The sequence below is a fragment of the Fistularia commersonii genome, chromosome 32, assembly GCF_037954325.1.
Source record: "Fistularia commersonii isolate RoL2024-O1a breed Wild chromosome 32, RoL_Fcom_v1.0, whole genome shotgun sequence".
NCBI lineage: Eukaryota > Metazoa > Chordata > Actinopteri > Syngnathiformes > Fistulariidae > Fistularia > Fistularia commersonii.
In genome coordinates this window covers 2451159-2463452 of record NC_141315.1, presented here as the reverse complement: position 1 = coordinate 2463452, position 12294 = coordinate 2451159, and positions in this window count along the sequence as shown.

Sequence of the window (12294 nt, the reverse complement as noted above, 5' to 3'; positions counted from 1 at the left end):
ATGTTAAATTGTTGTTGTGGCAACTGGACTTGATTTTCTTTCCTTGAAAACATACCACTCCTCCTCCGAAAGGCTACTTCAGGTCTGAACTGAAGAAGCCTCCATGAATTCACCATGCCCTGAATGACTGAGAACCTCCACAGATATATCTTTGCACAATTTATATTACATTACATTACATTACATTGCATTTGGCAGACGCTTTTATCCAAAGGGACTTACAACAGAGGACATAGGAACTGCAAATAACACTTGCAAATACAAGATGCACAGGAAATATACAGAACAGTAAGCTTGGGTTAGTGAGTTGTTTTTTTTTTTTTTGACAAAGACTTACACAAACGTACACACACACACACACACACTGCATAGACAATTTGGGATGACCAACCTTCAACTTGTGCGGGAGTTGGAAAGGATTAGGAGCCAGGAGTCTCGCAGACAACGGAAACCACCAGCGTTTGAATCTACGATGTAGACCACAAAGTATCGCCCCAGCCTACGTCTACTTTCCTCGGTTATGGCACAGAGAGCAGAAGGCATCCTTCTGAGAACCCAATGACCAATTCTAAATGAAAGGGTAAGGCAGACACACTTCATGAAACCAAACTCCCTCAGATAAGGGAAGAAAATACATCCCTTCTGCTCAGTTTGGCCATGGATGAAGTTAACAGGTTCGTAGAGAAGGCACAGACAGCTAAACACAACATTAGTAAAGAAAGAGATGGAAATTCTGCTCCCTCAGAACTGAAGAAGCCTCTTGGATGAGGGATGAAAAGTTTTCAGGTGAAGAAAATCAAGGTCACTTGCCACAACTAGATTTTGACAAGAATTCACCAAGACCTGGATGACTGAGAACCCCCACAGACAATACTATAGGCACGAAGAGCATTTTTCAAGTATGATAGATCTACTCAAAACATTTTACGTTTTTTCAATCAAATTTTAAATGAACATTTCCTGTTAACATTTTTAAAGTGACCGTCCTCACCTAAAAACAAAATATAAATGAAATATGTGTCCTTGTCAGCACTAAGAATCATAATCATCTGAATTTTGTTGCTTGCCTCACTTTGTTTCCATCACCGTTGTTTTGATTTCAGTATCCCTACTTGATATTCCCCCTCACACTTCCAATTATCCTTGACGCGATAACATACTATAATGTGACACACAAGGGCAAATGGGCACTCTGTGTGGAAACTAATCTCTCACACATCAGTTCTTCCCAATTTAATGCCGGGTAAAGGAAGTGTCTTTAAAGTTGGTCATTAGCCCAAATTTGTTCCAATATTTGCATATTATTATTGCATATAAGACAGACAAAGGACTTGCTGATGCACATTTCACTAAGTATTTTGCAGGACAATAAGCTCTTTTTAACCGCTGATCATAACCCATCATTTGCTATGGGAAAGGAGACACAACTCAAGTCAACCCACAGATAAATTAAGTCTATATCACTTTACTGTACGTGCACAACAAGGAATCACTTATCACAGTGTAAGAAAGATAGAGATGTAGCAAGCCCTTCTACTGAGTTAAAAAACTGTAATATTTAAACGATGGAAAATGATACAGCAATCAAAAAAGACCAGCCAGTGTAACATTCTGGAAGCAATGTAAAAGATTAACTGCTTTCCCCTATACGTTAGATAAAATTTGACTTTGCTGCATTCAGTTACCTTGGATCACTTCTCTGCTGTCCCTTGTCCCTAACCTTAATGTCATACTGTATGTATCACAAACTCAGAAGACTAAGAGCAGGCTGAGATGAACAGTGACTCATGACTTAGTGTAATTCCCCATTGCAATAACCAAATTGATCTTGAGAATATTACCAAAAGGTCTACTGATTAGACAGTCATTATGTGACACATTTACTGTATTTCTCAAACTATATTTAAAATCTGAAAGCTCTGACAGGACATCAATGTGGCATGCAGGGGGTGATGGACGTTGTCCATGACAACGACATGACAAACAACCATAGACAAACAACCATTCACTCACTCATTGGGGCGAAGAACTACTTTTCTTGAAATTGCCTTAATTATAAGTCTCTTTACAGAGAGCACTTCTTTATTGTCCCCATGATATTTTTTTGGAAATTGAAAATTATGCAAAAGTCAATGTTTCCTTTATTAACGGTTAATATTTCATATACTCCAGTACTTCACTGAGAATGTGACATTGTAATGAAACAAAGGGAGTTGTATAAACTCTAAAGTTCAGCTGAAGTTTAGGCTGGATTATATGTATTCGTGAGTTAAATTAGATCATAGACTTTTTAAGTTCCAAGCAAATTGAAGATATACAGTACTTTTCCATCTCAATCTTCTGACCTGTGTTGTTTTCTTCACAAAACAAAATAATGAGTGATGCAATAATGAGCGATAATAAGTATAAAGATGAGTTGTTCTGCTTGTTCTTTTTAAGTTTGTGCTTTGATTTGATTAATGTAACTTTTTCCATGTTGTACTGCATCCATATGCTCATAGCATTTTTTAACAGCATGAATGTTCAAAAAATTCAAGTGAAAAAGTATAGTCTTCATTTGAGTTTCTCAGTCAAAATGATATTGTAAGATGAGATATAACAGCATAAAATTCTGTGTAACACAATGTTTTGATACCGACAATAAATTGTAAATGCTCTCAACTTATTTCACAGCTTCCAGTTTCAGCTCCACAGTTACCAAGCACTTTACACTACATAGAATTCACCCACTCACATTCCATCAGCTGAAGAGCTGCCATGCAAGATGCTAACTCAGTCACTGGGAGCAACTTAGGGGTTCAATGTCTTGCCCAAGAGCACTACAGCCGACAAGACAAGCCATTTACCAAACCACCAACCTTCCAATTTGAGACCCCACCCCCACCAACTGAGCCACAACCCCCTCATGGAATCCAAAAGGAGAATTTCTTTTCAGTCCTATTCAGGCTTTGCCAAAGAAGAGAGACAAAAATGAGAAGGAATACTGAACATCAACAGAGAGTGGAAGATAACTTCCAGTGTTCAGAAGTAGACATAACTACATGGCACTGGACTGAGGATTGAATAACACTGGCTTAAGTGATGAGGAAATCCAATCAGTTAACTTGATTTGATGTTGGATTTCTGAAGATAAAGACAGGCCAGAGGCTGATATTCACAGATGGATCAAGCATTTTTAGGAAAACATCTAGTTGGTAGGACAGGGCAACGTAACCTTATATGACTCATGCTATTTGCTGAGTAATGCAGAGTCAGGTGCAGTCTTATTTGTCTTACTAAAATATAAACATATAAATAAATGAAAAATATGTGATACATCATTTTGCATTGACTATATCATGTGTTTAAAAGAATAACAGACTTGGTCAGTTGTTAGCAGCCTGCTGCTCTGGAGCCGCATGCTCTTTGATCCTTCTGATGCGGCTCCCCGTGGCTTTTGAAAATAATTAATGAGTATTTAATTGAAATGTATTTTATTTTAGTTTGTTCATTTTTAAATGATGGGTCTAAATGGCTCTTTGAGTGGAAAAGGTTGCCGACCCCTGGACTAGGTCATCATAAACAGTGTGTGATCTAATTTTCACACTGCTTTTACAATAAACTGAAATGAAATTAAATTTACAGTGCAATGCTCTGTGTACCAATACATTTCTCAGTCTTTTTTTATTGAGGTATCAAGCATTCAAATAAATGAAGCAGAAGCGAATTGCAATTCTACTGGAATTTATGTGCTTATTCCACACAGCTTGCTTCCCAATTTTTCAAACTACCTTTACCTTAACCCGACTTGTCTGTACAAATATAGGTGTGCTCTTGCAGAATGAATTTGCCACAGAGGCTTTCTGCTAAAAGTTACTGCTATATGTTAACTTAGTGAGGGGAGCCATTTGGACTAAGAACATATATATCTATTTTTAAATATTCTAGAATTATACAGAAGTTGTGTTGTTGCCTCAGGGCGACAAGGGCCAGAGTCTCCCTGAGCCGGTCCCAGGTCCCGGATAAATGCAGAGGGTAGTGTCAGAAAGGGCATCTGGCATTAAACTTGCCAGAACAAACAAGTGAATCAAACCTAATAACCAATAATGAATCAGGGCCGGGTTAACAAGGACTGGGATTGGTACCGATGACCTACAGGGAACCAATGGAGACTGGGCTCCTGCAGGTCAAAGAAGGAGAGGAAGAAGGCGAGTTCTGAAGCAGAGAGAAAAGAGGAAAGGCAAGAGTCTGGGACTGAGAGTAGGGACTTTGAATATCGGGACTATGACAGGAAAAGGTAGAGAATTGGTCGACATGATGCAGAGGAGGAAAGTGGATATGCTCTGTGTCCAGGAAACCAGATGGAAATGTAAAAAGACTAGAAGCTTAGGAGCAGGTTTTAAGTTGTACTGCCGTGGTCTTGACAGGAAGAGAAATGGAGTAGGACTTATCTTGAAGGAGGAGTTTGTTAGGAATGCTCTAGAGGTGAAAAGAATGTCAGATTGACTCATGAGTCTGAAACTGGAAAATGACAGTATGATGCTCACTGTTGTTAGTAGCTATGCCCACAGGCGGGATGTGAGTTTATGTAGAAGGAAAAGTTCTGGAATGAGCAAGATGGAGTGATATAGAATATCCCCAGAGATGAGAGAGTTGTAATTGGTGCAGACTTCAATGGACATGTTGGTGCAGACAATAGAAGATATGAAGACGTGATGTACAGATTTGTAATGCAGGATAGCAGAGGGACAGATGGTAGTGGACTTTGCACAAAGGATGGAAATGGCTGTTGCGAACACTTTTTTCCAGAAAAGACAGGAACAGAGGGTAACTTATCAGAGTGGAGATAGGAGCATGCAAGTAGACTACATCTTGTATAGAACAGGTAACCTGAAAGAGATCAGTGACTGCAAAGTAGTGAGAGTGTAGCCAGACAGCATAGGATGGTGGCTTGTAGGATGACTCTGATGGCAAGGAAGATAAAGAGGACAAAGGCAGAGCAGAGGACAAAGTGGTCAAAGCTGAAAAGGGAGGAGTGTTGGATGGTTTTCAGGGAGGAGTTGAGAAAGGCTCTGGATGATCAGGGAGAGCTTCCAGATGATTAGACAACTACAGCTAATGTTATCTGGGAGACAGGTGGGAGAGTACTTGGTGTATCATCTGGAAGGAAGGTAGATAAGGAGACTTGGTGGTGGAATGAGGAAGTGCAGGAGTATATACAAAGAAAGTGGTTGGTAAAAAAGAAGTGGGCCACTGAGATGACTGAAGAGAACAGACAGGAGTACAGGGAGATACAGCGTACGGTAAAGATACAGGCAGCAAAGGAAAAACAAAGGGTGTATGATGACATGTATGCTCGCTTGGACAGTAAGGAGGGAGAGAAAGATCTATACAGGTTGCCGAAACAGAGAGATAAAATGGAAAGGATGTACCACATGTCCGGGTGATTAAGGATAGAGGGGGAAATGTATTGACAGATGCTAGTACAGTGATGGGAAGATGAAAAGAGTACTTTGAAGAGCTGATGAAGGTGGAAAATGAAAGAGAGGCAAGGGTAGAAGAGGTGACCATTGTAGACCACAAAGTAGTAAAAGTGACGTGAGGAAGGCATTGAAGAGGATGTAGAGTGGAAAGGCAGTTGGTTCTGGTGATATACCTGTTGAGGTGTGGAAGTGTCTTAGAGAGGCAGTGGTAGAATTTCTGACAAGATAATTCAACAGGATCTTAGAGAGTGAGAAGATGCCTGTGGAATGGAAATAAAGTGAGGGAGCTGTATTGTGTTTTTGCAGACCTAGAAAAAGCATATGACAGGGTGTCAAGAGAAGAACTCTGGTATTGTATGTTGAAATATGGAGTGACTGAGAAGTATGTTAGACTGATGCAACACATTTATGCTAGCTGTGAGACAGTGGTGTGGTGTGCTGTAGGGGTAATAGAGAAGTTCAAGGTGGAGGTGGGACTCAATCAGGGATCAGAGATCTAAGGCCCTTCTTGTTTGCAGTGGTGATGGATCAGTAGAAACAGAACTTCCCAGATGTTATTCAATATATTTCTAACAAAATCACTGAAACAAGTAAGATATTCCTATGATATTTATTTGATATAATATCTACTGATAAGATATCGAATGGTGGGCTTCGATAAGGTGATGATTTTATGCTTTCAAAAGAAATGTTGACTGAAATGTTACTGAAATCGGAACTGCCAGGCAGGGGGTCTCAAGAAAGACCAAAGAGAAGCTTCATGGACGTAGTGAAAAAGTATATGAAGGTAGTTGGTGTGAGAGAGGTGGATACAGAGAATAGGGTTAGATGGAGAAGGTTGATTTGCTGTGACGACCCCTGAAGGGTAAGCCCGAAAGCAGATGAAGAACACAGAAGTTGAGTTGTTCAGACATCGATTGCTAATATAACAGCTCCTGGAGTGACTGAAGGCTAAACAATGTGTTGAACACACTCTGTAAAGCAAGCCCCTTTTTTCATCAGCATACCTACTGTATGTAGGATTGCAGTAAAGTACCACTTAAAGGAAAGCACAAATATATGTTTTTTTAATAGCCATGTGAACATCACCTGCTTGAGCTGGACAGAATATACAATGTGCATCTTGACAGTCTGTGCAAAGGGACTGACTTGATTATAGCAGAGATAGAAACAGAGTTTGAGGTCATGACCATGCTCCTTCTTGCAGGATAACGGAGAAGTCCCCGGAGGGTCATGGGTCCCTGGCCTGTGGATGCCCTGTATTCATGACCACAAGAGTTCAGTTTGTTGTGGGATGTGCCTAAATAAACACAGCATGCTCTGCAGTATAATTTCAATAAGCCAGCAGATTATTTCTTAAATATCTTCCTTTTTTCGCTGCTCTTAACAGTGTTTTGCCATCTGTCATTAGTATGTCTATTGGTGCTTGTTACAAGCATATTTTTAAAGTCAGTAATTATAAAGATGAATCACCTCTGTGAATCATTCAGCATGAGCAGAAAATCTTCTCACGGCATCTACTTAGTCCACAAGAAGAAAGACAATTGGTCTTGCCCCCAGGGATGCAAGAACAAGAACAAAGCTCTTTCTGGCCATGACATTTCATACTTTATAAGACTCAGACACAGGCCTCGCCCACTGCAACACAGTCCCACACCTGCTAAGCATGGGAGATATATGAGAAATGTGTCTGGTGACAACAACAATGCAGCAACTGCATGGTGCCAATGGTGGCAGGTTTAACAGTGATGTTGGTGGTGGTTTCACTGCAATATCCTCCACTTTATCATATGTGCACACCGTTTGGCCATTTCAAATTTCTCATGAAGGTGTCTCTCTATCTCTATCTTTTGTGACAGATGCTCCTCTGACATAATTGGGTATTAGAGACATGATTTACTGCAGCAGTCTTGTCAGATACCCATCATTATTTCATTATTTCTTTCATGAATATTGAAGCCATTATTGTATTATGTCACCAGAACCTCGTAGCACTGCTGTTGTTATTAGTATGAGATCGTTTTTGCCTGTACTTCCCAACCCTCAGAGATATCACCCATATCTCTGTCACACTCTTGCTTTCTATCTCTGTCCTTTTTCTCTATCTACACCATGAGGCAGAAGTCGTCTCACATTGCACTTTGGCCTGTCCAAGGTTTCTGCCCAATAGAGGGCATTTTTTTCTTGCCATTGTTGCCAAGTGCATCTATCATGACTTGGCTCTATATAAATGAAATCTGACTTGAAAATGTTCACATTACATCTATCTAAGAATGACTTAATATTTGTGTGTCTTATGCCTTACTAGATGTGTTACACAGATTTTCATACTTTCTCACCGCCTCGAAGATTGTCATGCGCTGAAATGATGTATGAGGAATTACATATAAATTAATATCTCGTGGACAGTTTCAAAGACAATAGCTTTGCTTCCTTTGCAATTTTTTTTATTTTGAACATTTATTAGAACAGGTTCCTTAACAGAGTCACACACATTCTTACAAAACCTCATAACAACATACACATTATACAATATTCTTTATAGGTCACTTGTTTCCTCACTAGCAAGCGAAAAATAAAATTAAAACAAAAAAAACAAAAAAAAAACAAAACATCTAACTCAGTCAAATAGAGATAATATCTTCAACTCTCCAAATATTTTTTAATGGGTGCCCATTTGTCAAGATATAGGTCTGTCTGAAGTCGTAAGTTTGCTGTTATGCGTTCCATGCAGTTTACATCCTCAAGGGTGGGTGGGGTTTGAGCCAGTTTACTGTGATAATTTTATGTGCAATTAATAGAAGAACTCTAAGCGAAAACACCTGGTTTTTCCTTAAATCGCTTGTTGATGCTGTACCCATAATAAATTGCTGTGGATCAATTGGTCTGTTTAATTTTAAAATCTCACTTGTTTGTTTTTTTTACCTCTTCCCAGAATTTCATCAGTTTAGGGCAGTCCCAAAAAATGTGGGAAAAGTCCCCTGTTATGCCACAGCCCCTCCAACACAGGGGATTCCTTTGCAAATTTAAATCCTATTTCCACAACTACAATGGCGGTTAAAAATACATAATCATTGTCATCCAAAAAAAAATGGCAACATAAATTAACTTTCACAAATCCAAATACAACTTTTTTGTCTTTTCTAATGCACATTAGAGAATTTCCATGACACTTTTTACACAGATAAAGGTTTCTCCTCAAGGTGGTTGCTGCAGAAAAACTACACATCCATGCTTATGAAAAGTGGTTGGTAACAGTGCCAGCCCTTAGCAGACAACGCTTGTGAGTTTAGCGTAACAATTTTTTTATAAAGAAAGGAGTTCTACTCAACAATAATTCCAGTGAAGTCAACTATCTCCTTTATCAGGAGAAAATAAATGTCAATCTGACTTTCATTTAAGGTTAAAATACAACTTCTGCAATTTTTCCATTCTTTGAATCAGCTGATACAGCAAAGCCACAGTGAGCACTCAAGGGTTCAAGGTTTCCTCTGCCTGGCAGATTTTCAAACTAGAAGTAAATGCCTCCCATTATTATTTGAGATCAGAATCAGCTTTACAGGTTCGTATGTCCACACGCACAAGGACATGGACTGGATTATTTCATTATTCTTGCATACTTTTATTGAATGAACATACAGAACAAACCAGAATTAATATTCTGGTATGTCATATTAGTTCTTTGCACAGAGTTAGTTCCTGACTCCATCGACTGAATAATCAAAAATCAGAGTAATGCCCTTAAGAAGGAAGCATGATATTTTTGGTTGTTTACCGGGAGGGGGTGGACATTTGGAACTGGCTGTATAAAGGCTGCTTTGGTTTGCCAAAATTACAGCCCCGGGTTTTTAACATGCAGTTTCATTAAACCCCAGCATAAAAGAGATTCAGAGTGGTGTGGCTCTATGCTATACCACAACAACGAAATTGTTATGCTAAAGAGATTATCTGATAATTGATCCACCCCTTTTCGATTGTTATGGTTTATAAACACACATATTCTGTTATTATTTTAATCATGTATTTTTTTCTGCCCTCAACTTCTTGAAATGTTAACATTTTTTGTGATACAATTATTTCAAATTCAGATTCAAAAAACTATTCGTACCCTGGGGCAATTGCAAGGCAAGTAGAGCGGGCGGTACAAGACAGGAAAGCAAACAGTGCAACTGTAACAAAGAAATAACAAAATAAAGGTAATTGCAGTAATTATGAAAAAAAAATTGGAAACATGTTTCAAGGTATAACTTGAGCAAAGGGTTTTAGGGGGAGTGTGGGTATTGTATGTCTGTACGTGTGGGGGAGGTTGTCTGAGTTAATGAATAGATTTGAGGAGCTGGACAGCCCTAGGTACAAAGGAGTCCTCCAGCATGGCAACAAGCTGGTGGCCGGATGGTAGCCACTCAAACACTGGAAATTGAACTTGTGACAGATCTTGGAGGACACGGTTTGCAAACCTAAATGTCATATTGTTGTATAAAGCTGACAGTGTTGCGAGACAGGGGGCTAATGATTTTTGAGCATGACTGTGCTCTGCAGGTTATGGAGGAAGTGATGATGTTCTCGATGAAGAAGTAAAAGGTCCAGAGAATGCTATTTCTTACTCCAAATGAATTTAGCATTCTTAGCAGATACTTCCCCTGCAGACATTTTGATGATTTCCCTAGTGTTTGTGGAAGATTAAGCTGATTGTCAAAGATGGTTCCCAGGTACTTGTTCTCTTGTACTCCTCAACAAGCTCAATCGGGTCTCCATGGATCATGGTGGTGACTGCAAGAGCCAGCTCCCTCTGCCTGTTGAAAAAAGTCACAACCATCTCCATGGTTTAATTTACATCCAGCTCCATACCAGAGTTATTACACCAATCCACAAACTTGCTAATGGCTGATCCATGGGACTATGACAGGCCTGACAGCAGAAACAGGAGGACTCTGTCATCTGCATATTTAACCGGGTGGGAGATTGCTGAGTGGATCTGCAGTCATCGTTGTCGAAGAAGACTAGCAGTGGTGAGAAGATGCAGCCCTGAGGCATGTCAGTGGAGGTGTGACAGAGGTCAGAGAGGACAGCCAAGACAGTCTGTGATCTGTGGGTTAAAAAGTCCAATAAACACAGAATCAGCTGGTCATCCAGGTGGAAGTGGGAGGAGAGTATGTTAGCCAGGATGTGGGGCTGTAGTGTGTTGAATGCAGGGGAAATGTCAGCAAACAGGAGTCTGGCAGCAGTGTAGGAGTGGTCCAGATGTCTGTGTATGGTGTCTGAGTTGGGTACTTTGGTATAATCCAGACCTCTGCTCCTGTGAATTGAAGAGCAGCCATCAGTGAGCTGGTTTCTTTGATATGCTGTTCAACTATCCTCTCCATACCCTTCATCACAAGAGAGGTCAGAGACACCGGTCTGAAGTCATTAGGCACTTCAGTGGTGCTTTTCTTGGGGATGGAGATCACTGTGCAGTGTTTCCACAGCTGGAGAACTATTCCGCTGTCTGAAGATCTCTGAAACATGATCTGGAATACAACTCCCAGCTACTTCGTGCAGTGTTTCAGGACGCGACCACTGATTTTATCGGGGCACAATAAGATAAGATAAGATAAGATAAGATAAGATAAGATAAGATAAGATAAGATAAGATAAGATAAGATAAGATAAGATAAGATAAGATAAGATAAGATAAGATAAGATAAGATAAGATAAGATAAACTTTATTGACACCCCATAGGGGAAATTCTTTTGTCACAGCAGAAAGACATCCTCAAATAAATAGACAGCAGAGAGAATAACAGCAACAACATCAAGGATAAGAATGTACAAGATAATGGAAAAAAAGACAGTAATTGTGAAAATAGACAACCAAAACTAAATGTCAACATAAACAAAATGACAATAGCAATGACAACAATAAAATAAATATAAAAAAAAAAAAATAGGCAGGATACGAATGGTCTGAGACCAACAGGATAAAAAAGACAACAGGGCGTGACATGTGAATGGGTGAGTTTGTGAATGGGGTGGGGTAATGAGGTTGTGGTAGCACAGATGCACAGATGGAGTTGTGTGCCTTCCAGACTGCTGTTATACAGTCTGATGACTGTGGGCACAACATAGCGTCTAAAGCATTCAGTTTGGCACTGGGCTGGGATGGACCGTTGGCTGAAGGAGCTGCCCATCAGCCACAGCTCATTGTGCAGGGGATGGGAATGATTGTCCCAGTTTGTGCTTCACCCTCCCCACTGCCACTAATTGGAGATGGTCAAGGTTCAGTACCACCACCAAGCAGGCATTCCTCACTAGCTTGTTGAGCCTGTTGACCTCACCAGTCCTGGCACCAGCCCACCAGCACACTATAGCCAAGAAGAGTGTGCTGGCAACTATAGACTGGCAGAAGGCCTTGAGGAGCCCTCTACAGATGCCAAACAACCTCAATCTCCTCAGGATGAACATCCTGCTCTGACCCTTCCTGTAGAGGGCATCAGTGTTGTGTGACCAGTTTGTCCAGTTTATTGTTAATGTGGACCCCAAGGTACTTGTAGGAGTCCACTATCTTCACCTACTCACCTTGGATGGTGATTGGTACCTGTCTTCTCCGATTCCTCTGGAAGTCCACAGCTACTTCCTTGGTCTGAAGATACTGAATAGGAGGAGGTTCTGGTTGCTCCACTCAACAAAACTTGCGATCAGACCTTTGTACTTCTCCTTGAAGTACAAAGTCCAACGATGGAGGAGTCATCAGAGAACTTCTGGAGGTGGCAGGAACTGGTGTTGTACCGGAAGTCAGAGGTGAAGATTGTGAAGAAGAATGGAGACAGGAGTATTAGTAGTATTATCACTATTC